This window comes from Mobula birostris, chromosome 2, assembly GCF_030028105.1.
Source record: "Mobula birostris isolate sMobBir1 chromosome 2, sMobBir1.hap1, whole genome shotgun sequence".
In the NCBI taxonomy this organism is placed as follows: domain Eukaryota; kingdom Metazoa; phylum Chordata; class Chondrichthyes; order Myliobatiformes; family Myliobatidae; genus Mobula; species Mobula birostris.
This window is the reverse complement of record NC_092371.1, coordinates 113,798,501-113,826,309: the sequence shown is the minus strand read 5'-3', so window position 1 is coordinate 113,826,309 and position 27,809 is coordinate 113,798,501.

Genomic DNA, 27,809 nt, shown 5'->3' with positions numbered 1-27,809 from the left:
CTTCAGGCTTGAGGCTAGGCAGGAGGCTGGAGTCTTCATGCTTGAGGCTAGGCAGGAGGCTGGACTCTTCAAGCTTGAGGCTAGGCAGGAGGCTGGAGTCTCCGGGCTTGAGGCTAGGCAGGAGGCTGGAGTCTTCAGGCTTGAGGCTAGGCAGGAGGCTCGAGTCTTCACGCTTGAGACTAGGCAGGAGGCCTGAGTCTTTCGGCTTGAGGCTAGGCAGGAGGCTGGAGTCTTCGGGCTTGAGGCTTGACAGGAGGCTGGAGTCTTCGAGCTTGAGGCTTGGCAGGAGGCTGGAGTCTTTGGGCTTAAGGCTTGGCAGGATGCTGGAGTCTTTTAGCTTGAGGCTAGGCAGGAGGCTGGAGTCGTCAGGCTTGAGGCTAGGCAGGAGGCTGAGGATCTTCGGGCTTGAGGCTAGGCAGGAGGCTGGAGTCTTCGGCCTTGAGGCTAGGAAGGAGGCTGTAGTCGTTGGGCTGGATGCTAGGCCGGAGGCTGGAGTCTTGAGGCTAGGCAGGAGGCTGGAGTCTTCAAGGTTGAGGCGAGGCAGGCGGCTGGAGTCTTCAGGCTTGAGGATAGGAAGGAGTCTGGAGTTTACAGGCTTGAGGCTAGGATAGAGGCTGGAGTCTTCAGGCTTGAGGCTAGGCAGGAGGCTGCAGTCTTCTGGCTTGAGGCTAGGCAGGACGCTGGAGTCCAGGCTTGAGGCTAGGTAGGAGGCTGGAGTCTTCAGGCTTGAGGCTAGGCAGGAGGCAGGAGTCTTCGGGATTGAGGCTTGGCAGGAGGCTGGAGTCTTCGGGCTTGAGGCTTGGCAGGTAGCTGGAGTCTTTGGGCTTGAGGCTTGGCAGGAGGTTGGAGACTTCAGGCTTGAGGGTTGGCAGGAGGCTGGAGTCTTCAGGTTTGAGGCTAGGCAGGAGGCTGGAGTCTTCATGCTTGAGACTAGGCAGGAGGCTGGAATCTTCAGGCTTGAGGCTAGGCAGGAGGGTGGAGTCTTCAGGCTTGAGGCTAGGAAGGAGGCTGGAATCTTCAGGCTTGAGGCTAGGCAGGATGCTGGAGTCATCGGGCTTGAGGCTAGGCAGGAGGCTGGAGTCTTCGGGCTTGAGGCTAGGCAGCAGGCTTGAGTCTTCGGGCTTGAGGCTAGGCAGGAGGCTGGAGTACTCGCGCTTGAGGCTAGAAAGGAGACTGGAGTCATCGGGCTTGAGGCTAGGCAGGAGGCTTCAGTCTTCGTGCTTGAGGCTAGGGAGGAGGCTGGACTCTTCGGGCTTTGGGGCTAGGCAGGAGGCTGGAGGCTTGAGGCTAGGCAGGAGACTGGAGTCTTCAGGCTTGAAGCGAGGCTGGAGGCTGCAGTCTTCAGGTTTGTGGCTAGGCAGGAGGCTGGAAACTTCAGGCTTGAGGCTAGGAAGGAGTCTGGAGTCTTCAGGCTTGACGCTAGACATGAGGCTGGAGTGTTCGGGCTTGAGGCTAGGCAGGAGGCTGGATACTTCGGGTTTGAGGCTAGGCAGGAGGCTGGACTCTTCAGGCTTGAGGCTTGGCAGGAGGCTGCAGTCTTCGCGGTTGAGGCTACGCAGGAGGCTGGAGTCTTCGGGCTTGAAGCTAGGCAGTAGGCTGGCGTCTTCGGGCTTGAGGCTAGGCAGGAGGCCGGAGTCTTCATGCTTGAGACTAGGCAGGAGGCTGGACTCTTCAAGCTTGAGGCTAGGCAGGAGGCTGGAGTCTTCGGGCTTGAGGCTAGGCAGGAGGCTGGAGTCTTCAAGCTTGAGGCTAGGCAGGAAGCTCGAGTCTTCAGGCTTGAGACTAGCCAGGAGGCCTGAGTCTTCCGGCTTGAGGCTAGGCAGGAGGCTGGAGACTTCGGGCTTGAGGCTTGGCAGGAGGCTGGAGTCGTCAGGCTTGAGGCTAGGCAGGAGGCTGAGGGTCTTCGGGCTTGAGGCTAGGCAGGAGGCTGGAGTCTTCGGGCCTGAGGCTAGGAAGGAGGCTGTAGTCGTCGGGCTGGAGGCTAGGCCGGAGGCTGGAGTCTTCGGGCTTGAGGCTAGGCAGGATGCTGGAGGCTTCGGGCTTGAGGCTAGGCAGGAGGCTGGAGTCTTGAGGCTAGGCAGGAGGCTGGAGTCTTCAGGGTTGAGGCGAGGCAGGAGGCTGGAGTCTTCAGGCTTGAAGCTAGGAAGGAGTCTGGGGTTTACAGGCTTGAGGCTAGGATAGAGGCTGGAGTCTTCAGGTTTGAGGCTAGGCAGGAGGCTGGAGTCTTCAGGCTTGAGGCTAGGCAGGAGGCTGGAATCTGCAGGCTTGAGGCCAGGCAGGAGGGTGGAGTCTTCAGGCTTGAGGCTAGGAAGGACGCTGGAATCTTCAGGCTTGAGGCTAGGCAGGATGCTGGAGTCATCGGGCTTGAGGCTAGGCAGGAGGCTGGAGTCTTCGGGCTTGAGGCTAGGCAGCAGGCTGGAGTCTTCGGGCTTGAGGCTAGGCAGGAGGCTGGAGTATTCGCGCTTGAGGCTAGAAAGGAGGCTGGAGTCATCGGGCTTGAGGCTAGGGAGGAGGCTGGACTCTTCGGGCTTTGGGGCTAGGCAGGAGGCTGGAGGCTTGAGGCTAGGCAGGAGGCTGGAGTCTTCAGGCTTGAAGCGAGGCTGGAGGCTGCAGTCTTCAGATTTGTGGCTAGGCAGGAGGCTGGAAACTTCAGGCTTGAGGCTAGGCAGTAGGCTGGAGTCCTTGGGTTTGAGGCTAGGCAGGAGGCTGGAGTCTTTGGGCTTAAGGCTTGGCAGGATGCTGGAGTCTTTGAGCTTGAGGCTAGGCAGGAGGCTGCAGTCTTCGGGCTTGAGGCTAGGCAGGAGGCTGGAGTCTTCGGGCTTAAGCCCAGGCAGGAGGCTGGAGTCTTTGGGTTTGAGGCTAGGCAGGAGGCTGGCGTCTTCGGGCTTGAGGCTAGGCAGGAGGCTGGAGTCTTCGTGCTTGAGGCTAGGCAGGAGGCTGGAGTCTTCGAGCTTCAGGCTAGGCAGGAGGCTGGAGTCTTCGGGCTTGAGGCTAGGCAGGAGGCTGGAGTCTTCAGGCCTGAGGCTAGGCAGGAGGCTGGAGTCTTCAGGCTTGAGACTAGGCAGGAGGCCTGAGTCTTCCGGCTTGAGGCTAGGCAGGAGGCTGGAGTCTTCGGGCTTGAGGCTTGGCAGGAGGCTGGAGTCTTCGGGCTTGAGGCTTGGCAGGAGGCTGGAGTCTTCGGGCTTAAGGCTTGGCAGCATGCTGGAGTCTTTGAGCTTGAGGCTAGGCAGGAGGCTGGAGTCGTCAGGCTTGAGGCTAGGCAGGAGGCTGAGGGTCTTCGGGCTTGAGGCTAGGCAGGAGGCTGGAGTCTTCGGGCTTGAGGCTAGGAAGGAGGCTGCAGTCGTCGGGCTTGATGCTAGGCCGGAGGCTGGAGTCTTCGGGCTTGAGGCTAGGCCGGAGGCTGGAGGCTTCGGGCTTGAGGCTAGGCAGGCGGCTGGAGTCTTGAGGCTAGGCAGGAGGCTGGAGTCTTCAGGGTTGAGGCGAGGTAGGAGGCTGGAGTCTTCAGGCTTGAGGCTAGGAAGGAGTCTGGAGTTTACAGGCTTGAGGCTAGGATAGAGGCTGGAGTCTTCAGGTTTGAGGCTAGGCAGGAGGCTGGTGTCTTCAGGCTTGAGGCTAGGCAGGAGGCTGGAGTCTTCATGCTTGAGGCTAGGCAGGAGGCTGGACTCTTCAAGCTTGAGGCTAGGCAGGAGGCTGGAGTCTCCGGGCTTGAGGCTAGGCAGGAGGCTGGAGTCTTCAGGCTTGAGGCTAGGCAGGAGGCTCGAGTCTTCACGCTTGAGACTAGGCAGGAGGCCTGAGTCTTTCGGCTTGAGGCTAGGCAGGAGGCTGGAGTCTTCGGGCTTGAGGCTTGACAGGAGGCTGGAGTCTTCGGGCTTGAGGCTTGGCAGGAGGCTGGAGTCTTCGGGCTTAAGGCTTGGCAGGATGCTGGAGTCTTTTAGCTTGAGGCTAGGCAGGAGGCTGGAGTCGTCAGGCTTGAGGCTAGGCAGGAGGCTGAGGATCTTCGGGCTTGAGGCTAGGCAGGAGGCTGGAGTCTTCGGCCTTGAGGCTAGGAAGGAGGCTGTAGTCGTTGGGCTGGAGGCTAGGCCGGAGGCTGGAGTCTTGAGGCTAGGCAGGAGGCTGGAGTCTTCAAGGTTGAGGCGAGGCAGAAGGCAGGAGTCTTCAGGCTTGAGGCTAGGAAGGAGTCTGGAGTTTACAGGCTTGAGGCTAGGATAGAGGCTGGAGTCTTCAGGTTTGAGGCTAGGCAGGAGGCTGGAGTCTTCAGGCTTGAGGCTAGGCAGGAGTCTGGAATCTTCGGGCTTGAGGCTAGGCAGGATTCTGGAGTCTTCAGGATGGAGGCTAGGCAGGAGGCTGCAGTCTTCGGTCTTGAGGCTAGGCAGGAGGCTGGAGTCTTCGGGCTTAAGCCCAGGCAGGATGCTGGAGTCTTTGGGCTTGAGGCCAGGCAGGAGGCTGGCGTCTTCGGGCTTGAGGCTAGGCAGGAGGCCGGAGTCTTCGTGCTTGAGGCTAGGCAGGAGGCTGGACTCTTCAAGCTTGAGGCTAGGCAGGAGGCTGGAGTCTTCGGGCTTGAGTCTAGGCAGGAGGCTGGAGTCTTCAGGCTTGAGGCTAGGCAGGAGGCTCGAGTCTTCGGGCTTAAGGCTTGGCAGGATGCTGGAGTCTTTGAGCTTGAGGCTAGGCAGGAGGCTGGAGTCATCAGGCTTGAGGCTAGGCAGGAGGCTGAGGGTCTTCGGGCTTGAGGCTAGGCAGGAGGCTGGAGTCTTCGGGCTTGAGGCTAGGAAGGAGGCTGTAGTCGTCGGGCTTGAGGCTAGGCTGGAGGCTGGAGTCTTCGGGCCTGAGGCTAGGCAGGAGGCGGGAGGCTTCGGTCTTGAGGTTAGGCAGGAGGCTGGAGTCTTGAGGCTAGGCAGGAGGCTGGAGTCTTCATGGTTGAGGCGAGGCAGGAGGCTGGAGTCTTCAGGCTTGAGGCTAGGAAGGAGTCTGGAGTTTACAGGCTTGAGGCTAGGATAGAGGCTGGAGTCTTCAGGTTTGAGGCTAGGCAGGAGGCTGGAGTCTTCAGGCTTGAGGCTAGGCAGGAGGCTGGAATCTTCAGGCTTGAGGCTAGGCAGGAGGCTGGAATCTTCAGGCTTGAGGCTAGGAAGGAGGTTGGAATCTTCAGGCTTGTGGCTAGGCAGGATGCTGGCGTCTTCGGGCTTGAGGCTTGGCAGGAGGCCGGAGTCTTCGTGCTTGAGGCTAGGCAGGAGGCTGGACTCTTCAAGCTTGAGGCTAGGCAGGAGGCTGGAGTCTTCGGGCTTGAGGCTAGGCAGGAGGCTGGAGTCTTCAGGCTTGAAGCTAGGCAGGAGGCTCGAGTCTTCAGGCTTGAGACTAGGCAGGAGGCCTGAGTCTTCCGGCTTCAGGCTAGGCAGGAGGCTGGAGTCTTCGGGCTTGAGGCTTGGCAGGAGGCTGGAGTCTTCGGGCTTGAGGCTTGGCAGGAGGCTGGAGTCTTCGGGCTTAAGGTTTGGCAGGATGCTGGAGTCTTTGAGCTTGAGGCTAGGCAGGAGGCTGGAGTCTTGAGGCTAGGCAGGAGGCTGGAGTCTTCAGGGTTGAGGTGAGGCAGGAGGCTGGAGTCTTCAGGCTTGAGGCTAGGATAGAGGCTGGAGTCTTCGGGCTTAAGGCTTGGCAGGATGCTGGAGTCTTTGATCTTGAGGCTAGGCAGGAGGCTGGAGTCGTCAGGCTTGAGGCTAAGCAGGAGGCTGGAGTCTTCGGGCTTGAGGCTAGGCAGGAGGCTGGAGTCCTCGGGCTTGAGGCTTGGCAGGAGAGTGGAGTCTTCGGGCTTGAGGCTTGGCAGGAGGCTGCAGTCTTCAGGCTTGAAGCTTGGCAGGAGTCTGGATTCTTCGTGCTTGAGGCTAGGCAGGAGGCTGGAGTCTTTGTGCTTGAGGCTAGGGAGGAGGCTGGACTCTTCGGGCTTTGGGGCTAGGCAGGAGGCTGAAGGCTTGAGGCTAGGCAGGAGGCTGGAGTCTTCAGGCTTGAAGCGAGGCTGGAGGCTGCAGTCTTCAGGTTTGTGGCTAGGCAGGAGGCTGGAAACTTCAGGCTTGAGGCTAGGAAGGAGTCTGGAGTCTTCAGGCTTGACGCTAGAAATGAGGCTGGAGTCTTCGGGCTTGAGGCTAGGCAGGAGGCTGGATTCTTCGGGTTTGAGGCTAGGCAGGAGGCTGGACTCTTCAGGCTTGAGGCTTGGCAGGAGGCTGTAGTCTTCGCGGTTGAGGCTACGCAGGAGGCTGGAGTCTTCGGGCTTGAAGCTAGGCATTAGGCTGGAGTCTTTGGGTTTGAGGCTAGGCAGGAGGCTGGAGTCTTTGGGCTTAAGGCTGGGCAGGATGCTGGAGTCTTTGAGCTTGAGGCTAGGCAGGAGGCTGCAGTCTTCGGGCTTGAGGCTAGGCAGGAGGCTGGAGTCTTCGGGCTTAAGCCCAGGCAGGAGGCTGGAGTCTTTGGGTTTGAGGCTAGGCAGGAGGCTGGCGTCTTCGGGCTTGAGGCTAGTCAGGAGGCTGGAGTCTTCGTGCTTGAGGCTAGGCAGGAGGCTGGAGTCTTCGAGCTTCAGGCTAGGCAGGAGGCTGGAGTCTTCGGGCTTGAGGCTAGGCAGGAGGCTGGAGTCTTCAGGCCTGAGGCTAGGCAGGAGGCTGGAGTCTTCAGGCTTGAGACTAGGCAGGAGGCCTGAGTCTTCCGGCTTGAGGCTAGGCAGGAGGCTGGAGTCTTCGGGCTTGAGGCTTGGCAGGAGGCTGGAGTCTTCGGGCTTGAGGCTTGGCAGGAGGCTGGAGTCTTCGGGCTTAAGGCTTGGCAGCATGCTGGAGTCTTTGAGCTTGAGGCTAGGCAGGAGGCTGGAGTCGTCAGGCTTGAGGCTAGGCAGGAGGCTGAGGGTCTTCGGGCTTGAGGCTAGGCAGGAGGCTGGAGTCTTCGGGCTTGAGGCTAGGAAGGAGGCTGCAGTCGTCGGGCTTGATGCTAGGCCGGAGGCTGGAGTCTTCGGGCTTGAGGCTAGACCGGAGGCTGGAGGCTTCGGGCTTGAGGCTAGGCAGGCGGCTGGAGTCTTGAGGCTAGGCAGGAGGCTGGAGTCTTCAGGGTTGAGGCGAGGTAGGAGGCTGGAGTCTTCAGGCTTGAGGCTAGGAAGGAGTCTGGAGTTTACAGGCTTGAGGCTAGGATAGAGGCTGGAGTCTTCAGGTTTGAGGCTAGGCAGGAGGCTGGTGTCTTCAGGCTTGAGGCTAGGCAGGAGGCTGGAGTCTTCATGCTTGAGGCTAGGCAGGAGGCTGGACTCTTCAAGCTTGAGGCTAGGCAGGAGGCTGGAGTCTCCGGGCTTGAGGCTAGGCAGGAGGCTGGAGTCTTCAGGCTTGAGGCTAGGCAGGAGGCTCGAGTCTTCACGCTTGAGACTAGGCAGGAGGCCTGAGTCTTTCGGCTTGAGGCTAGGCAGGAGGCTGGAGTCTTCGGGCTTGAGGCTTGACAGGAGGCTGGAGTCTTCGGGCTTGAGGCTTGGCAGGAGGCTGGAGTCTTCGGGCTTAAGGCTTGGCAGGATGCTGGACTCTTCAAGCTTGAGGCTAGGCAGGAGGCTGGAGTCTCCGGGCTTGAGGCTAGGCAGGAGGCTGGAGTCTTCAGGCTTGAGGCTAGGCAGGAGGCTCGAGTCTTCACGCTTGAGACTAGGCAGGAGGCCTGAGTCTTTCGGCTTGAGGCTAGGCAGGAGGCTGGAGTCTTCGGGCTTGAGGCTTGACAGGAGGCTGGAGTCTTCGGGCTTGAGGCTTGGCAGGAGGCTGGAGTCTTCGGGCTTAAGGCTTGGCAGGATGCTGGAGTCTTTTAGCTTGAGGCTAGGCAGGAGGCTGGAGTCGTCAGGCTTGAGGCTAGGCAGGAGGCTGAGGATCTTCGGGCTTGAGGCTAGGCAGGAGGCTGGAGTCTTCGGCCTTGAGGCTAGGAAGGAGGCTGTAGTCGTTGGGCTGGAGGCTAGGCCGGAGGCTGGAGTCTTGAGGCTAGGCAGGAGGCTGGAGTCTTCAAGGTTGAGGCGAGGCAGAAGGCAGGAGTCTTCAGGCTTGAGGCTAGGAAGGAGTCTGGAGTTTACAGGCTTGAGGCTAGGATAGAGGCTGGAGTCTTCAGGTTTGAGGCTAGGCAGGAGGCTGGAGTCTTCAGGCTTGAGGCTAGGCAGGAGTCTGGAATCTTCGGGCTTGAGGCTAGGCAGGATTCTGGAGTCTTCAGGATGGAGGCTAGGCAGGAGGCTGCAGTCTTCGGTCTTGAGGCTAGGCAGGAGGCTGGAGTCTTCGGGCTTAAGCCCAGGCAGGATGCTGGAGTCTTTGGGCTTGAGGCCAGGCAGGAGGCTGGCGTCTTCGGGCTTGAGGCTAGGCAGGAGGCCGGAGTCTTCGTGCTTGAGGCTAGGCAGGAGGCTGGACTCTTCAAGCTTGAGGCTAGGCAGGAGGCTGGAGTCTTCGGGCTTGAGTCTAGGCAGGAGGCTGGAGTCTTCAGGCTTGAGGCTAGGCAGGAGGCTCGAGTCTTCGGGCTTAAGGCTTGGCAGGATGCTGGAGTCTTTGAGCTTGAGGCTAGGCAGGAGGCTGGAGTCATCAGGCTTGAGGCTAGGCAGGAGGCTGAGGGTCTTCGGGCTTGAGGCTAGGCAGGAGGCTGGAGTCTTCGGGCTTGAGGCTAGGAAGGAGGCTGTAGTCGTCGGGCTTGAGGCTAGGCTGGAGGCTGGAGTCTTCGGGCTTGAGGCTAGGCAGGAGGCGGGAGGCTTCGGGCTTGAGGTTAGGCAGGAGGCTGGAGTCTTCATGGTTGAGGCGAGGCAGGAGGCTGGAGTCTTCAGGCTTGAGGCTAAGAAGGAGTCTGGAGGCTTCGGGCTTGAGGCTAGGCAGGCGGCTGGAGTCTTGAGGCTAGGCAGGAGGCTGGAGTCTTCAGGGTTGAGGCGAGGTAGGAGGCTGGAGTCTTCAGGCTTGAGGCTAGGAAGGAGTCTGGAGTTTACAGGCTTGAGGCTAGGATAGAGGCTGGAGTCTTCAGGTTTGAGGCTAGGCAGGAGGCTGGTGTCTTCAGGATTGAGGCTAGGCAGGAGGCTGGAGTCTTCATGCTTGAGGCTAGGCAGGAGGCTGGACTCTTCAAGCTTGAGGCTAGGCAGGAGGCTGGAGTCTCCGGGCTTGAGGCTAGGCAGGAGACTGGAGTCTTCAGGCTTGAGGCTAGGCAGGAGGCTCGAGTCTTCACGCTTGAGACTAGGCAGGAGGCCTGAGTCTTTCGGCTTGAGGCTAGGCAGGAGGCTGGAGTCTTCGGGCTTGAGGCTTGACAGGAGGCTGGAGTCTTCGGGCTTGAGGCTTGGCAGGAGGCTGGAGTCTTCGGGCTTAAGGCTTGGCAGGATGCTGGAGTCTTTTAGCTTGAGGCTAGGCAGGAGGCTGGAGTCGTCAGGCTTGAGGCTAGGCAGGAGGCTGAGGATCTTCGGGCTTGAGGCTAGGCAGGAGGCTGGAGTCTTCGGCCTTGAGGCTAGGAAGGAGGCTGTAGTCGTTGGGCTGGAGGCTAGGCCGGAGGCTGGAGTCTTGAGGCTAGGCAGGAGGCTGGAGTCTTCAAGGTTGAGGCGAGGCAGAAGGCAGGAGTCTTCAGGCTTGAGGCTAGGAAGGAGTCTGGAGTTTACAGGCTTGAGGCTAGGATAGAGGCTGGAGTCTTCAGGTTTGAGGCTAGGCAGGAGGCTGGAGTCTTCAGGCTTGAGGCTAGGCAGGAGTCTGGAATCTTCGGGCTTGAGGCTAGGCAGGATTCTGGAGTCTTCAGGATGGAGGCTAGGCAGGAGGCTGCAGTCTTCGGTCTTGAGGCTAGGCAGGAGGCTGGAGTCTTCGGGCTTAAGCCCAGGCAGGATGCTGGAGTCTTTGGGCTTGAGGCCAGGCAGGAGGCTGGCGTCTTCGGGCTTGAGGCTAGGCAGGAGGCCGGAGTCTTCGTGCTTGAGGCTAGGCAGGAGGCTGGACTCTTCAAGCTTGAGGCTAGGCAGGAGGCTGGAGTCTTCGGGCTTGAGTCTAGGCAGGAGGCTGGAGTCTTCAGGCTTGAGGCTAGGCAGGAGGCTCGAGTCTTCGGGCTTAAGGCTTGGCAGGATGCTGGAGTCTTTGAGCTTGAGGCTAGGCAGGAGGCTGGAGTCATCAGGCTTGAGGCTAGGCAGGAGGCTGAGGGTCTTCGGGCTTGAGGCTAGGCAGGAGGCTGGAGTCTTCGGGCTTGAGGCTAGGAAGGAGGCTGTAGTCGTCGGGCTTGAGGCTAGGCTGGAGGCTGGAGTCTTCGGGCTTGAGGCTAGGCAGGAGGCGGGAGGCTTCGGGCTTGAGGTTAGGCAGGAGGCTGGAGTCTTCATGGTTGAGGCGAGGCAGGAGGCTGGAGTCTTCAGGCTTGAGGCTAGGAAGGAGTCTGGAGTTTACAGGCTTGAGGCTAGGATAGAGTCTGGAGTCTTCAGGTTTGAGGCTAGGCAGGAGGCTGGAGTCTTCACGCTTGAGGCTAGGCAGGAGGCTGGAATCTTCAGGCTTGAGGCTAGGCAGGAGGCTGGAATCTTCAGGCTTGAGGCTAGGAAGGAGGTTGGAATCTTCAGGCTTGTGGCTAGGCAGGAGGCTGGCGTCTTCGGGCTTGAGGCTTGGCAGGAGGCCGGAGTCTTCAGGGTTGAGGCGAGGTAGGAGGCTGGAGTCTTCAGGCTTGAGGCTAGGAAGGAGTCTGGAGTTTACAGGCTTGAGGCTAGGATAGAGGCTGGAGTCTTCAGGTTTGAGGCTAGGCAGGAGGCTGGTGTCTTCAGGCTTGAGGCTAGGCAGGAGGCTGGAGTCTTCATGCTTGAGGCTAGGCAGGAGGCTGGACTCTTCAAGCTTGAGGCTAGGCAGGAGGCTGGAGTCTCCGGGCTTGAGGCTAGGCAGGAGACTGGAGTCTTCAGGCTTGAGGCTAGGCAGGAGGCTCGAGTCTTCACGCTTGAGACTAGGCAGGAGGCCTGAGTCTTTCGGCTTGAGGCTAGGCAGGAGGCTGGAGTCTTCGGGCTTGAGGCTTGACAGGAGGCTGGAGTCTTCGGGCTTGAGGCTTGGCAGGAGGCTGGAGTCTTCGGGCTTAAGGCTTGGCAGGATGCTGGAGTCTTTTAGCTTGAGGCTAGGCAGGAGGCTGGAGTCGTCAGGCTTGAGGCTAGGCAGGAGGCTGAGGATCTTCGGGCTTGAGGCTAGGCAGGAGGCTGGAGTCTTCGGCCTTGAGGCTAGGAAGGAGGCTGTAGTCGTTGGGCTGGAGGCTAGGCCGGAGGCTGGAGTCTTGAGGCTAGGCAGGAGGCTGGAGTCTTCAAGGTTGAGGCGAGGCAGAAGGCAGGAGTCTTCAGGCTTGAGGCTAGGAAGGAGTCTGGAGTTTACAGGCTTGAGGCTAGGATAGAGGCTGGAGTCTTCAGGTTTGAGGCTAGGCAGGAGGCTGGAGTCTTCAGGCTTGAGGCTAGGCAGGAGTCTGGAATCTTCGGGCTTGAGGCTAGGCAGGATTCTGGAGTCTTCAGGATGGAGGCTAGGCAGGAGGCTGCAGTCTTCGGTCTTGAGGCTAGGCAGGAGGCTGGAGTCTTCGGGCTTAAGCCCAGGCAGGATGCTGGAGTCTTTGGGCTTGAGGCCAGGCAGGAGGCTGGCGTCTTCGGGCTTGAGGCTAGGCAGGAGGCCGGAGTCTTCGTGCTTGAGGCTAGGCAGGAGGCTGGACTCTTCAAGCTTGAGGCTAGGCAGGAGGCTGGAGTCTTCGGGCTTGAGTCTAGGCAGGAGGCTGGAGTCTTCAGGCTTGAGGCTAGGCAGGAGGCTCGAGTCTTCGGGCTTAAGGCTTGGCAGGATGCTGGAGTCTTTGAGCTTGAGGCTAGGCAGGAGGCTGGAGTCATCAGGCTTGAGGCTAGGCAGGAGGCTGAGGGTCTTCGGGCTTGAGGCTAGGCAGGAGGCTGGAGTCTTCGGGCTTGAGGCTAGGAAGGAGGCTGTAGTCGTCGGGCTTGAGGCTAGGCTGGAGGCTGGAGTCTTCGGGCTTGAGGCTAGGCAGGAGGCGGGAGGCTTCGGGCTTGAGGTTAGGCAGGAGGCTGGAGTCTTCATGGTTGAGGCGAGGCAGGAGGCTGGAGTCTTCAGGCTTGAGGCTAGGAAGGAGTCTGGAGTTTACAGGCTTGAGGCTAGGATAGAGTCTGGAGTCTTCAGGTTTGAGGCTAGGCAGGAGGCTGGAGTCTTCACGCTTGAGGCTAGGCAGGAGGCTGGAATCTTCAGGCTTGAGGCTAGGCAGGAGGCTGGAATCTTCAGGCTTGAGGCTAGGAAGGAGGTTGGAATCTTCAGGCTTGTGGCTAGGCAGGATGCTGGCGTCTTCGGGCTTGAGGCTTGGCAGGAGGCCGGAGTCTTCGTGCTTGAGGCTAGGCAGGAGGCTGGACTCTTCAAGCTTGAGGCTAGGCAGGAGGCTGGAGTCTTCGGGCTTGAGGCTAGGCAGGAGGCTGGAGTCTTCAGGCTTGAAGCTAGGCAGGAGGCTCGAGTCTTCAGGCTTGAGACTAGGCAGGAGGCCTGAGTCTTCCGGCTTCAGGCTAGGCAGGAGGCTGGAGTCTTCGGGCTTGAGGCTTGGCAGGAGGCTGGAGTCTTCGGGCTTGAGGCTTGGCAGGAGGCTGGAGTCTTCAGGCTTAAGGTTTGGCAGGATGCTGGAGTCTTTGAGCTTGAGGCTAGGCAGGAGGCTGGAGTCTTGAGGCTAGGCAGGAGGCTGGAGTCTTCAGGGTTGAGGTGAGGCAGGAGGCTGGAGTCTTCAGGCTTGAGGCTAGGATAGAGGCTGGAGTCTTCAGGTTTGAGGCTAGGCAGGAGGCTGGAGTCTTCAGGCTTGAGGCTAGGCAGGAGGCTGGAATCTTCAGGCTTGAGGCTAGGCAGGAGGGTGGAGTCTTCAGGCTTGAGGCTAGGAAGGAGGTTGGAATCTTCAGGCTTGTGGCTAGGCAGGATGCTGGCGTCTTCGGGCTTGAGGCTAGGCAGGAGGCCGGAGTCTTCGTGCTTGAGGCTAGGCAGGAGGCTGGTCTCTTCAAGCTTGAGGCTAGGCAGGAGGCTGGAGTCTTCGGGCTTGAGGCTAGGCAGGAGGCTGGAGTCTTCAGGCTTGAAGCTAGGCAGGAGGCTCGAGTCTTCAGGCTTGAGACTAGGCAGGAGGCCTGAGTCTTCCGGCTTGAGGCTAGGCAGGAGGCTGGAGTCTTCGGGCTTGAGGCTTGGCAGGAGGCTGGAGTCTTCGGGCTTGAGGCTTGGCAGGAGGCTGGAGTCTTCGGGCTTAAAGTTTGGCAGGATGCTGGAGTCTTTGAGCTTGAGGCTAGGCAGGAGGCTGGAGTCGTCAGGCTTGAGGCTAGGCAGGAGGCCGGAGTCTTCGTGCTTGAGGCTAGGCAGGAGGCTGGTCTCTTCAAGCTTGAGGCTAGGCAGGAGGCTGGAGTATTCGCGCTTGAGGCTAGAAAGGAGGCTGGAGTCATCGGGCTTGAGGCTAGGGAGGAGGCTGGACTCTTCGGGCTTTGGGGCTAGGCAGGAGGCTGGAGGCTTGAGGCTAGGCAGGAGGCTGGAGTCTTCAGGCTTGAAGCGAGGCTGGAGGCTGCAGTCTTCTGGTTTGTGGCTAGGCAGGAGGCTGGAAACTTCAGGCTTGAGGCTAGGAAGGAGTCTGGAGTCTTCAGGCTTGACGCTAGACATGAGGCTGGAGTCTTCGGGCTTGAGGCTAGGCAGGAGGCTGGATTCTTCGGGTTTGAGGCTAGGCAGGATGCTGGACTCTTCAGGCTTGAGGCTTGGCAGGAGGCTGAAGTCTTCGCGGTTGAGGCTACGCAGGATGCTGGAGTCTTCGGGCTTGAAGCTAGGCAGAAGGCTGGAGTCTTTGGGTTTGAGGCTAGGCAGGAGGCTGGAGTCTTTGGGCTTACGGCTTGGCAGGATGCTGGAGTCTTTGAGCTTGAGGCTAGGCAGGAGGCTGGAGTCTTCGGGCTTGAGGCTAGGCAGGAGGCTGGAGTCTTCGGGCTTAAGCCCAGGCAGGAGGCTGGAGTCTTTGGGCTTGAGGCTAGGCAGGAGGCTGGCGTCTTCGGGCTTGAGGCTAGGCAGGAGGCTGGAGTCTTCGTGCTTGAGGCTAGGCAGGAGGCTGGACTCTTCGAGCTTGAGGCTAGGCAGGAGGCTGGAGTCTTCGGGCTTGAGGCTAGGCAGGAGGCTGGAGTCTTCAGGCTTGAGGCTAGGCAGGAGGCTGGAGGCTTCAGGCTTGAGACTAGGCAGGAGGCCTGAGACTTCCGGCTTGAGGCTAGGCAGGAGGCTGGAGTCTTCAGGCTTAAGGCTTGGCAGGATGCTGGAGTCTTTGATCTTGAGGCTAGGCAGGAGGCTGGAGTCGTCAGCCTTGAGGCTAAGCAGGAGGCTGGAGTCTTCGGGCTTGAGGCTAGGCAGGAGGCTGGAGTCTTCGGGCTTGAGGCTAGGCAGGAGGCTGGAGTCTTCGGGCTTGAGGCTTGGCAGGAGATTGGGTCTTCGGGCTTGAGGCTTGGCAGGAGGCTGCAGTCTTCAGGCTTGAAGCTTGGCAGGAGTCTGGATTCTTTGGGCTTGAGGCTTGGCAGGAGGCTGGAGTTTTCGGGCTTGAGGCTGGACAGGAGGCTGGAGTCTTCAGGGTTGAGGCGAGGCAGGAGGCTGGATTCTTCAGGCTTGAGGACAGGAAGGAGTCTGGAGTCTTCAGTGTTTAGACTGGACAGGAGGCTGGAGTCTTCAGGCTTGAGGCTAGGAAGGAGGCTGGAATCTTCTGCCTTGAGGCTAGGCAGGAGGCTGGAGTCTTCACTCTTGAGGCTTGGCAGGATGCTGGAGTCTTCGGGCTTGAGGCTAAGCAGGAGGCTGGAGCCTTCGGGCTTGAGGCTAGGCAGGAGGCTGGAGTCTTCGGGCTTTGGGGCTAGGCAGGAGGCTGGAGTCTTGAGACTAGGCAGCAGGCTGGAGTCTTCGGGCTTGAGGCTTGGCAGGAGGCTGGAGTCTTCGGGCTTGAGGCTTGTCAGGAGGCTGGAGTCGTCGGGCTTGAGGTTAGGCAGGAGGCTGGAGTCTTCGGGCTTGAGGCTAGGCAGAAGGCTATAGTCTTCGGGCTTGAGGCTTGTCAGGAGGCTGGAGTCTTCTCGCTTGAGGCTTGGCAGGAAGCTGGAGTCTTCAGGCTTGAGGCTTGGCAGGGGGCTGGAATCTTCGGCCTTGAGGCTAGGCAGGAGGCTGGAGTCTTCAGGCTTGAGGCTAGGCAGGAGGCTGGACCCTTCAAGCTTGAGGCTAGGCAGGAGGCTGGAGTCTTCGGGCCTGAGGCTTGGCAGGATTCTGGAGTCTTCAGGCTTGAGGCTAGGCAGGATTCTGGAGTCTTCAGGATGGAGGCTAGGCAGGAGGCTGCAGTCTTCGGTCTTGAGGCTAGGCAGGAGGCTGGAGTCTTCGGGCTTAAGCCCAGGCAGGAGGCTGGAGTCTTTGGGCTGGAGGCTAGGCAGGAGGCTGGCGTCTTCGGGCTTGAGGCTAGGCAGGAGGCCGGAGTCTTCGTGCTTGAGGCTAGGCAGGAGGCTGGACTCTTCAAGCTTGAGGCTAGGCAGGAGGCTGGAGTCTTCGGGCTTGAGGCTAGGCAGGAGTCTTCAGGCTTGAGGCTAGGCAGGAGGCTCGAGTCTTCAGGCTTGAGACTAGGCAGGAGGCTGGAGTCTTCGGGCTTGAGGCTTGGCAGGAGGCTGGAGTCTTCGGGCTTGAGGCTTGGCAGGAGGCTGGAGTCTTCGGGCTTGAGGCTAGGAAGGAGGCTGTAGTCGTCGGGCTTGATGCTAGGCCGGAGGCTGGAGTCTTCGGGCTTGAGGCTAGGCCGGAGGCTGGAGGCTTCGGGCTTGAGGCTAGGCAGGAGGCTGGAGTCTTGAGGCTAGGCAGGAGGCTGGAGTCTTCAGGGTTGAGGTGAGGTAGGAGGCTGTAGTCTTCAGGCTTGAGGCTAGGAAGGAGTCTGGAGTTTACAGGCTTGACGCTAGGATAGAGGCTGGAGGCTTCAGGTTTGAGGCTAGGCAGGAGGCTGGTGTCTTCAGGCTTGAGGCTAGGCAGGAGGCTGGAGTCTTCATGCTTGAGGCTAGGCAGGAGGCTGGACTCTTCAAGCTTGAGGCTAGGCAGGAGGCTGGAGTCTTCGGGCTTGAGGCTAGGCAGGAGGCTTGAGCCTTCAGGCTTGAGGCTAGGCAGGAGGCTCGAGTCTTCAGGCTTGAGACTAGGCAGGAGGCCTGAGTCTTTCGGCTTGAGGCTAGGCAGGGGGCTGGAGTCTTCGGGCTTGAGGCTTGGCAGGAGGCTGGAGTCTTCGGGCTTGAGGCTTGGCAGGAGGCTGGAGTCTTCGGGCTTAAGGCTTGGCAGGATGCTGGAGTCTTTTAGCTTGAGGCTAGGCAGGAGGCTGGAGTCGTCAGGCTTGAGGCTAGGCAGGAGGCTGAGGATCTTCGGGCTTGAGGCTAGGCAGGAGGCTGGAGTTTTCGGCCTTGAGGCTAGGAAGGAGGCTGTAGTCGTTGGGCTGGAGGCTAGGCAGGAGGCTGGAGTCTTGAGGCTAGGCAGGAGGCTGGAGTCTTCAGGGTTGAGGCGAGGCAGGAGGCTGGAGTCTTCAGGCTTGAGGCTAGGAAGGAGTCTGGAGTTTACAGGCTTGAGGCTAGGATAGAGGCTGGAGTCTTCAGGTTTGAGGCTAGGCAGGAGGCTGGAGTCTTCAGGCTTGAGGCTAGGCAGGAGTCTGCAATCTTCAGGCTTGAGGCTAGGCAGGTGGGTGGAGTCTTCAGGCTTGAGGCTAGGAAGGAGGCTGGAATCTTCAGGCTTGAGGCTAGGCAGGATGCTGGAGTCATCGGGCTTGAGGCTAGGCAGGAGGCTGGAGTCTTCGGGCTTGAGGCTAGGCAGGAGGCTGGAGTATTCGCGCTTGAGGCTAGAAAGGAGGCTGGAGTCATCGGGCTTGAGGCTAGGGAGGAGGCTGGACTCTTCGGGCTTTGGGGCTAGGCAGGAGGCTGGAGTCTTCAGGCTTGAAGCGAGGCTGGAGGCTGCAGTCTTCAGGTTTGTGGCTAGGCAGGAGGCTGGAAACTACAGGCTTGAGGCTAGGAAGGAGTCTGGAGTCTTCAGGCTTGACGCTAGACATGAGGCTGGAGTCTTCGGGCTTGAGGCTAGGTAGGAGGCTGGATTCTTCGGGTTTGAGGCTAGGCAGGAGGCTGGACTCTTCAGGCTTGAGGCTTGGCAGGAGGCTGTAGTCTTCGCGGTTGAGTCTACGCTGGAGGCTGGAGTCTTCGGGCTTGAAGCTAGGCAGTAGGCTGGAGTCTTTGGGTTTGAGGCTAGGCAGGAGGCTGGAGTCTTTGGGCTTAAGGCTTGGCAGGATGCTGGAGTCTTTGAGCTTGAGGCTAGGAAGGCTCTGGAGTTTACAGGCTTGAGGCTAGGATAGAGGCTGGAGTCTTCAGGTTTGAGACTAGGCAGGAGGCTGGAGTCTTCAGGCTTGAGGCTAGGCAGGAGTCTGGAATCTTCAGGCTTGAGGCTAGGCAGGTGGGTGGAGTCTTCAGGCTTGAGGCTAGGAAGGAGGCTGGAATCTTCAGGCTTGAGGCTAGGCAGGATGCTGGAGTCATCGGGCTTGAGGCTAGGCAGGAGGCTGGAGTCTTCGGGCTTGAGGCTAGGCAGGAGGCTGGAGTATTCGTGCTTGAGGCTAGAAAGGAGGCTGGAGTCATCGGGCTTGAGGCTAGGGAGGAGGCTGGACTCTTCGGGCTTTGGGGCTAGGCAGGAGGCTGGAGTCTTCAGGCTTGAAGCGAGGCTGGAGGCTGCAGTCTTCAGGTTTGTGGCTAGGCAGGAGGCTGGAAACTTCAGGCTTGAGGCTAGGAAGGAGTCTGGAGTCTTCAGGCTTGACGCTAGAAATGAGGCTGGAGTCTTCGGGCTTGAGGCTAGGCAGGAGGCTGGATTCTTCGAGTTTGAGGCTAGGCAGGAGGCTGGACTCTTCAGGCTTGAGGCTTGGCAGGAGGCTGTAGTCTTCGCGGTTGAGGCTACGCAGGAGGCTGGAGTCTTCGGGCTTGAAGCTAGGCAGTAGGCTGGAGTCTTTGGGTTTGAGGCTAGGCAGGAGGCTGGAGTCTTTGGGCTTAAGGCTTGGCAGGATGCTGGAGTCTTTGAGCTTGAGGCTAGGCAGGAGGCTGCAGTCTTCGGGGTTGAGGCTAGGCAGGAGGCTGGAGTCTTCGGGCTTAAGCCCAGGCAGGAGGCTGGAGTCTTTGGGCTTGCGGCTAGGCAGGAGGCTGGCGTCTTCGGGCTTGAGGCTAGACAGGAGGCTGGAGTCTTCGTGCTTGAGGCTAGGCAGGAGGCTGGAGTCTTCGAGCTTCAGGCTAGGCAGGAGGCTGGAGTCTTCGGGCTTGAGGCTAGGCAGGAGGCTGGAGTCTTCAGGCCTGAGGCTAGGCAGGAGGCTGGAGTCTTCAGGCTTGAGACTAGGCAGGAGGCCTGAGTCTTCCGGCTTGAGGCTAGGCAGGAGGCTGGAGTCTTCAGGCTTGAGGCTTGGCAGGAGGCTGGAGTCTTCGGGCTTGAGGCTTGGCAGGAGGCTGGAGTCTTCGGGCTTAAGGCTTGGCAGCATGCTGGAGTCTTTGAGCTTGAGGCTAGGCAGGAGGCTGGAGTCGTCAGGCTTGAGGCTAGGCAGGAGGCTGAGCGTCTTCGGGCTTGAGGCTAGGCAGGAGGCTGGAGTCTTCGGGCTTGAGGCTAGGAAGGAGGCTGTAGTCGTCAGGCTTGATGCTAGGCCGGAGGCTGGAGTCTTCGGGCTTGAGGCTAGGCAGGCGGCTGGAGTCTTGAGGCTAGGCAGGAGGCTGGAGTCTTCAGGGTTGAGGCGAGGTAGGAGGCTGGAGTCTTCAGGCTTGAGGCTAGGAAGGAGTCTGGAGTTTACAGGCTTGAGGCTAGGATAGAGGCTGGAGTCTTCAGGTTTGAGGCTAGGCAGGAGGCTGGTGTCTTCAGGCTTGAGGCTAGGCAGGAGGCTGGAGTCTTCGGGCATAAACCCAGGCAGGAGGCTGGAGTCTTTGGGCTTGAGGCTAGGCAGGAGGCTGGAGTCTCCGGGCTTGAGGCTAGGCAGGAGGCTGGAGTCTTCAGGCTTGAGGCTAGGCAGGAGGCTGGCGTCTTCGGGCTTGAGGCTAGGCAGGCGGCTGGAGTCTTCGTGCTTGAGGCTAGGCAGGAGGCTGGACTCTTCAAGCTTGAGGCTAGGCAGGAGGCTGGAGTCTTCGGGCTTGAGGCTAGGCAGGAGTCTTCAGGCTTGAGGCTAGGCAGGAGGCTCGAGTCTTCAGGCTTGAGACTAGGCAGGAGGCTGGAGTCTTCGGGCTTGAGGCTTGGCAGGAGGCTGGAGTCTTCGGGCTTGAGGCTTGGCAGGAGGCTGGAGTCTTCGGGCTTAAGGCTTGGCAGCATGCTGGAGTCTTTGAGCTTGAGGCTAGGCAGGAGGCTGGAGTCTTCGGGCTTGAGGCTAGGAAGGAGGCTGTAGTCGTCGGGCTTGATGCTAGGCCGGAGGCTGGAGTCTTCGGGCTTGAGGCTAGGCCGGAGGCTGGAGGCTTCGGGCTTGAGGCTAGGCAGGAGGCTGGAGTCTTGAGGCTAGGCAGGAGGCTGGAGTCTTCAGGGTTGAGGTGAGGTAGGAGGCTGTAGTCTTCAGGCTTGAGGCTAGGAAGGAGTCTGGAGTTTACAGGCTTGACGCTAGGATAGAGGCTGGAGGCTTCAGGTTTGAGGCTAGGCAGGAGGCTGGTGTCTTCAGGCTTGAGGCTAGGCAGGAGGCTGGAGTCTTCATGCTTGAGGCTAGGCAGGAGGCTGGACTCTTCAAGCTTGAGGCTAGGCAGGAGGCTGGAGTCTTCGGGCTTGAGGCTAGGCAGGAGGCTGGAGCCTTCAGGCTTGAGGCTAGGCAGGAGGCTCGAGTCTTCAGGCTTGAGACTAGGCAGGAGGCCTGAGTCTTTCGGCTTGAGGCTAGGCAGGGGGCTGGAGTCTTCGGGCTTGAGGCTTGGCAGGAGGCTGGAGTCTTCGGGCTTGAGGCTTGGCAGGAGGCTGGAGTCTTCGGGCTTAAGGCTTGGCAGGATGCTGGAGTCTTTTAGCTTGAGGCTAGGCAGGAGGCTGGAGTCGTCAGGCTTGAGGCTAGGCAGGAGGCTGAGGATCTTCGGGCTTGAGGCTAGGCAGGAGGCTGGAGTCTTCGGCCTTGAGGCTAGGAAGGAGGCTGTAGTCGTTGGGCTGGAGGCTAGGCCGGAGGCTGGAGTCTTGAGGCTAGGCAGGAGGCTGGAGTCTTCAGGGTTGAGGCGAGGCAGGAGGCTGGAGTCTTCAGGCTTGAGGCTAGGAAGGAGTCTGGAGTTTACAGGCTTGAGGCTAGGATAGAGGCTGGAGTCTTCAGGTTTGAGGCTAGGCAGGAGGCTGGAGTCTTCAGGCTTGAGGCTAGGCAGGAGTCTGCAATCTTCAGGCTTGAGGCTAGGCAGGTGGGTGGAGTCTTCAGGCTTGAGGCTAGGAAGGAGGCTGGAATCTTCAGGCTTGAGGCTAGGCAGGATGCTGGAGTCATCGGGCTTGAGGCTAGGCAGGAGGCTGGAGTCTTCGGGCTTGAGGCTAGGCAGGAGGCTGGAGTATTCGCGCTTGAGGCTAGAAAGGAGGCTGGAGTCATCGGGCTTGAGGCTAGGGAGGAGGCTGGACTCTTCGGGCTTTGGGGCTAGGCAGGAGGCTGGAGTCTTCAGGCTTGAAGCGAGGCTGGAGGCTGCAGTCTTCAGGTTTGTGGCTAGGCAGGAGGCTGGAAACTACAGGCTTGAGGCTAGGAAGGAGTCTGGAGTCTTCAGGCTTGACGCTAGACATGAGGCTGGAGTCTTCGGGCTTGAGGCTAGGTAGGAGGCTGGATTCTTCGGGTTTGAGGCTAGGCAGGAGGCTGGACTCTTCAGGCTTGAGGCTTGGCAGGAGGCTGTAGTCTTCGCGGTTGAGTCTACGCTGGAGGCTGGAGTCTTCGGGCTTGAAGCTAGGCAGTAGGCTGGAGTCTTTGGGTTTGAGGCTAGGCAGGAGGCTGGAGTCTTTGGGCTTAAGGCTTGGCAGGATGCTGGAGTCTTTGAGCTTGAGGCTAGGAAGGCTCTGGAGTTTACAGGCTTGAGGCTAGGATAGAGGCTGGAGTCTTCAGGTTTGAGACTAGGCAGGAGGCTGGAGTCTTCAGGCTTGAGGCTAGGCAGGAGTCTGGAATCTTCAGGCTTGAGGCTAGGCAGGTGGGTGGAGTCTTCAGGCTTGAGGCTAGGAAGGAGGCTGGAATCTTCAGGCTTCAGGCTAGGCAGGATGCTGGAGTCATCGGGCTTGAGGCTAGGCAGGAGGCTGGAGTCTTCGGGCTTGAGGCTAGGCAGGAGGTTGGAGTATTCGTGCTTGAGGCTAGAAAGGAGGCTGGAGTCATCGGGCTTGAGGCTAGGGAGGAGGCTGGACTCTTCGGGCTTTGGGGCTAGGCAGGAGGCTGGAGTCTTCAGGCTTGAAGCGAGGCTGGAGGCTGCAGTCTTCAGGTTTGTGGCTAGGCAGGAGGCTGGAAACTTCAGGCTTGAGGCTAGGAAGGAGTCTGGAGTCTTCAGGCTTGACGCTAGAAATGAGGCTGGAGTTTTCGGGCTTGAGGCTAGGCAGGAGGCTGGATTCTTCGGGTTTGAGGCTAGGCAGGAGGCTGGACTCTTCAGGCTTGAGGCTTGGCAGGAGGCTGTAGTCTTCGCGGTTGAGGCTACGCAGGAGGCTGGAGTCTTCGGGCTTAAGGCTTGGCAGGATGCTGGAGTCTTTGAGCTTGAGGCTAGGCAGGAGGCTGCAGTCTTCGGGGTTGAGGCTAGGCAGGAGGCTGGAGTCTTCGGGCTTAAGCCCAGGCAGGAGGCTGGAGTCTTTGGGCTTGCGGCTAGGCAGGAGGCTGGCGTCTTCGGGCTTGAGGCTAGACAGGAGGCTGGAGTCTTCGTGCTTGAGGCTAGGCAGGAGGCTGGAGTCTTCGAGCTTCAGGCTAGGCAGGAGGCTGGAGTCTTCGGGCTTGAGGCTAGGCAGGAGGCTGGAGTCTTCAGGCCTGAGGCTAGGCAGGAGGCTGGAGTCTTCAGGCTTGAGACTAGGCAGGAGGCCTGAGTCTTCCGGCTTGAGGCTAGGCAGGAGGCTGGAGTCTTCAGGCTTGAGGCTTGGCAGGAGGCTGGAGTCTTCGGGCTTGAGGCTTGGCAGGAGGCTGGAGTCTTCGGGCTTAAGGCTTGGCAGCATGCTGGAGTCTTTGAGCTTGAGGCTAGGCAGGAGGCTGGAGTCGTCAGGCTTGAGGCTAGGCAGGAGGCTGAGCGTCTTCGGGCTTGAGGCTAGGCAGGAGGCTGGAGTCTTCGGGCTTGAGGCTAGGAAGGAGGCTGTAGTCGTCAGGCTTGATGCTAGGCCGGAGGCTGGAGTCTTCGGGCTTGAGGCTAGGCCGGAGGCTGGAGGCTTCGGGCTTGAGGCTAGGCAGGCGGCTGGAGTCTTGAGGCTAGGCAGGAGGCTGGAGTCTTCAGGGTTGAGGCGAGGTAGGAGGCTGGAGTCTTCAGGCTTGAGGCTAGGAAGGAGTCTGGAGTTTACAGGCTTGAGGCTAGGATAGAGGCTGGAGTCTTCAGGTTTGAGGCTAGGCAGGAGGCTGGTGTCTTCAGGCTTGAGGCTAGGCAGGAGGCTGGAGTCTTCGGGCATAAACCCAGGCAGGAGGCTGGAGTCTTTGGGCTTGAGGCTAGGCAGGAGGCTGGAGTCTTCATGCTTGAGGCTAGGCAGGAGGCTGGACTCTTCAAGCTTGAGGCTAGGCAGGAGGCTGGAGTCTTCGGGCTTGAGGCTAGGCAGGAGGCTGGAGCCTTCAGGCTTGAGGCTAGGCAGGAGGCTCGAGTCTTCAGGCTTGAGACTAGGCAGGAGGCCTGAGTCTTTCGGCTTGAGGCTAGGCAGGGGGCTGGAGTCTTCGGGCTTGAGGCTTGGCAGGAGGCTGGAGTCTTCGGGCTTGAGGCTTGGCAGCAGGCTGGAGTCTTCGGGCTTAAGGCTTGGCAGGATGCTGGAGTCTTTTAGCTTGAGGCTAGGCAGGAGGCTGGAGTCGTCAGGCTTGAGGCTAGGCAGGAGGCTGAGGATCTTCGGGCTTGAGGCTAGGCAGGAGGCTGGAGTCTTCGGCCTTGAGGCTAGGAAGGAGGCTGTAGTCGTTGGGCTGGAGGCTAGGCCGGAGGCTGGAGTCTTGAGGCTAGGCAGGAGGCTGGAGTCTTCAGGGTTGAGGCGAGGCAGGAGGCTGGAGTCTTCAGGCTTGAGGCTAGGAAGGAGTCTGGAGTTTACAGGCTTGAGGCTAGGATAGAGGCTGGAGTCTTCAGGTTTGAGGCTAGGCAGGAGGCTGGAGTCTTCAGGCTTGAGGCTAGGCAGGAGTCTGCAATCTTCAGGCTTGAGGCTAGGCAGGTGGGTGGAGTCTTCAGGCTTGAGGCTAGGAAGGAGGCTGGAATCTTCAGGCTTGAGGCTAGGCAGGATGCTGGAGTCATCGGGCTTGAGGCTAGGCAGGAGGCTGGAGTCTTCGGGCTTGAGGCTAGGCAGGAGGCTGGAGTATTCGCGCTTGAGGCTAGAAAGGAGGCTGGAGTCATCGGGCTTGAGGCTAGGGAGGAGGCTGGACTCTTCGGGCTTTGGGGCTAGGCAGGAGGCTGGAGTCTTCAGGCTTGAAGCGAGGCTGGAGGCTGCAGTCTTCAGGTTTGTGGCTAGGCAGGAGGCTGGAAACTACAGGCTTGAGGCTAGGAAGGAGTCTGGAGTCTTCAGGCTTGACGCTAGACATGAGGCTGGAGTCTTCGGGCTTGAGGCTAGGTAGGAGGCTGGATTCTTCGGGTTTGAGGCTAGGCAGGAGGCTGGACTCTTCAGGCTTGAGGCTTGGCAGGAGGCTGTAGTCTTCGCGGTTGAGTCTACGCTGGAGGCTGGAGTCTTCGGGCTTGAAGCTAGGCAGTAGGCTGGAGTCTTTGGGTTTGAGGCTAGGCAGGAGGCTGGAGTCTTTGGGCTTAAGGCTTGGCAGGATGCTGGAGTCTTTGAGCTTGAGGCTAGGAAGGCTCTGGAGTTTACAGGCTTGAGGCTAGGATAGAGGCTGGAGTCTTCAGGTTTGAGACTAGGCAGGGGGCTGGAGTCTTCAGGCTTGAGGCTAGGCAGGAGTCTGGAATCTTCAGGCTTGAGGCTAGGCAGGTGGGTGGAGTCTTCAGGCTTGAGGCTAGGAAGGAGGCTGGAATCTTCAGGCTTGAGGCTAGGCAGGATGCTGGAGTCATCGGGCTTGAGGCTAGGCAGGAGGCTGGAGTCTTCGGGCTTGAGGCTAGGCAGGAGGTTGGAGTATTCGTGCTTGAGGCTAGAAAGGAGGCTGGAGTCATCGGGCCTGAGGCTAGGGAGGAGGCTGGACTCTTCGGGCTTTGGGGCTAGGCAGGAGGCTGGAGTCTTCAGGCTTGAAGCGAGGCTGGAGGCTGCAGTCTTCAGGTTTGTGGCTAGGCAGGAGGCTGGAAACTTCAGGCTTGAGGCTAGGAAGGAGTCTGGAGTCTTCAGGCTTGACGCTAGAAATGAGGCTGGAGTCTTCGGGCTTGAGGCTAGGCAGGAGGCTGGATTCTTCGGGTTTGAGGCTAGGCAGGAGGCTGGACTCTTCAGGCTTGAGGCTTGGCAGGAGGCTGTAGTCTTCGCGGTTGAGGCTACGCAGGAGGCTGGAGTCTTCGGGCTTGAAGCTAGGCAGTAGGCTGGAGTCTTTGGGTTTGAGGCTAGGCAGGAGGCTGGAGTCTTTGGGCTTAAGGCTTGGCAGGATGCTGGAGTCTTTGAGCTTGAGGCTAGGCAGGAGGCTGCAGTCTTCGGGGTTGAGGCTAGGCAGGAGGCTGGAGTCTTCGGGCTTAAGCCCAGGCAGGAGGCTGGAGTCTTTGGGCTTGCGGCTAGGCAGGAGGCTGGCGTCTTCGGGCTTGAGGCTAGACAGGAGGCTGGAGTCTTCGTGCTTGAGGCTAGGCAGGAGGCTGGAGTCTTCGAGCTTCAGGCTAGGCAGGAGGCTGGAGTCTTCGGGCTTGAGGCTAGGCAGGAGGCTGGAGTCTTCAGGCCTGAGGCTAGGCAGGAGGCCTGAGTCTTCCGGCTTGAGGCTAGGCAGGAGGCTGGAGTCTTCAGGCTTGAGGCTTGGCAGGAGGCTGGAGTCTTCGGGCTTGAGGCTTGGCAGGAGGCTGGAGTCTTCGGGCTTAAGGCTTGGCAGCATGCTGGAGTCTTTGAGCTTGAGGCTAGGCAGGAGGCTGGAGTCGTCAGGCTTGAGGCTAGGCAGGAGGCTGAGCGTCTTCGGGCTTGAGGCTAGGCAGGAGGCTGGAGTCTTCGGGCTTGAGGCTAGGAAGGAGGCTGTAGTCGTCAGGCTTGATGCTAGGCCGGAGGCTGGAGTCTTCGGGCTTGAGGCTAGGCCGGAGGCTGGAGGCTTCGGGCTTGAGGCTAGGCAGGCGGCTGGAGTCTTGAGGCTAGGCAGGAGGCTGGAGTCTTCAGGGTTGAGGCGAGGTAGGAGGCTGGAGTCTTCAGGCTTGAGGCTAGGAAGGAGTCTGGAGTTTACAGGCTTGAGGCTAGGATAGAGGCTGGAGTCTTCAGGTTTGAGGCTAGGCAGGAGGCTGGTGTCTTCAGGCTTGAGGCTAGGCAGGAGGCTGGAGTCTTCGGGCATAAACCCAGGCAGGAGGCTGGAGTCTTTGGGCTTGAGGCTAGGCAGGAGGCTGGAGTCTCCGGGCTTGAGGCTAGGCAGGAGGCTGGAGTCTTCAGGCTTGAGGCTAGGCAGGAGGCTGGCGTCTTCGGGCTTGAGGCTAGGCAGGCGGCCGGAGTCTTCGTGCTTGAGGCTAGGCAGGAGGCTGGACTCTTCAAGCTTGAGGCTAGGCAGGAGGCTGGAGTCTTCGGGCTTGAGGCTAGGCAGGAGTCTTCAGGCTTGAGGCTAGGCAGGAGGCTCGAGTCTTCAGGCTTGAGACTAGGCAGGAGGCTGGAGTCTTCGGGCTTGAGGCTTGGCAGGAGGCTGGAGTCTTCGGGCTTGAGGCTTGGCAGGAGGCTGGAGTCTTCGGGCTTAAGGCTTGGCAGCATGCTGGAGTCTTTGAGCTTGAGGCTAGGCAGGAGGCTGGAGTCTTCGGGCTTGAGGCTAGGAAGGAGGCTGTAGTCGTCGGGCTTGATGCTAGGCCGGAGGCTGGAGTCTTCGGGCTTGAGGCTAGGCCGGAGGCTGGAGGCTTCGGGCTTGAGGCTAGGCAGGAGGCTGGAGTCTTGAGGCTAGGCAGGAGGCTGGAGTCTTCAGGGTTGAGGTGAGGTAGGAGGCTGTAGTCTTCAGGCTTGAGGCTAGGAAGGAGTCTGGAGTTTACAGGCTTGACGCTAGGATAGAGGCTGGAGGCTTCAGGTTTGAGGCTAGGCAGGAGGCTGGTGTCTTCAGGCTTGAGGCTAGGCAGGAGGCTGGAGTCTTCATGCTTGAGGCTAGGCAGGAGGCTGGACTCTTCAAGCTTGAGGCTAGGCAGGAGGCTGGAGTCTTCGGGCTTGAGGCTAGGCAGGAGGCTGGAGCCTTCAGGCTTGAGGCTAGGCAGGAGGCTCGAGTCTTCAGGCTTGAGACTAGGCAGGAGGCCTGAGTCTTTCGGCTTGAGGCTAGGCAGGGGGCTGGAGTCTTCGGGCTTGAGGCTTGGCAGGAGGCTGGAGTCTTCGGGCTTGAGGCTTGGCAGGAGGCTGGAGTCTTCGGGCTTAAGGCTTGGCAGGATGCTGGAGTCTTTTAGCTTGAGGCTAGGCAGGAGGCTGGAGTCGTCAGGCTTGAGGCTAGGCAGGAGGCTGAGGATCTTCGGGCTTGAGGCTAGGCAGGAGGCTGGAGTCTTCGGCCTTGAGGCTAGGAAGGAGGCTGTAGTCGTTGGGCTGGAGGCTAGGCCGGAGGCTGGAGTCTTGAGGCTAGGCAGGAGGCTGGAGTCTTCAGGGTTGAGGCGAGGCAGGAGGCTGGAGTCTTCAGGCTTGAGGCTAGGAAGGAGTCTGGAGTTTACAGGCTTGAGGCTAGGATAGAGGCTGGAGTCTTCAGGTTTGAGGCTAGGCAGGAGGCTGGAGTCTTCAGGCTTGAGGCTAGGCAGGAGTCTGCAATCTTCAGGCTTGAGGCTAGGCAGGTGGGTGGAGTCTTCAGGCTTGAGGCTAGGAAGGAGGCTGGAATCTTCAGGTTTGAGGCTAGGCAGGATGCTGGAGTCATCGGGCTTGAGGCTAGGCAGGTGGGTGGAGTCTTCAGGCTTGAGGCTAGGAAGGAGGCTGGAATCTTCAGGCTTCAGGCTAGGCAGGATGCTGGAGTCATCGGGCTTGAGGCTAGGCAGGAGGCTGGAGTCTTCGGGCTTGAGGCTAGGCAGGAGGTTGGAGTATTCGTGCTTGAGGCTAGAAAGGAGGCTGGAGTCATCGGGCTTGAGGCTAGGGAGGAGGCTGGACTCTTCGGGCTTTGGGGCTAGGCAGGAGGCTGGAGTCTTCAGGCTTGAAGCGAGGCTGGAGGCTGCAGTCTTCAGGTTTGTGGCTAGGCAGGAGGCTGGAAACTTCAGGCTTGAGGCTAGGAAGGAGTCTGGAGTCTTCAGGCTTGACGCTAGAAATGAGGCTGGAGTTTTCGGGCTTGAGGCTAGGCAGGAGGCTGGATTCTTCGGGTTTGAGGCTAGGCAGGAGGCTGGACTCTTCAGGCTTGAGGCTTGGCAGGAGGCTGTAGTCTTCGCGGTTGAGGCTACGCAGGAGGCTGGAGTCTTCGGGCTTAAGGCTTGGCAGGATGCTGGAGTCTTTGAGCTTGAGGCTAGGCAGGAGGCTGCAGTCTTCGGGGTTGAGGCTAGGCAGGAGGCTGGAGTCTTCGGGCTTAAGCCCAGGCAGGAGGCTGGAGTCTTTGGGCTTGCGGCTAGGCAGGAGGCTGGCGTCTTCGGGCTTGAGGCTAGACAGGAGGCTGGAGTCTTCGTGCTTGAGGCTAGGCAGGAGGCTGGAGTCTTCGAGCTTCAGGCTAGGCAGGAGGCTGGAGTCTTCGGGCTTGAGGCTAGGCAGGAGGCTGGAGTCTTCAGGCCT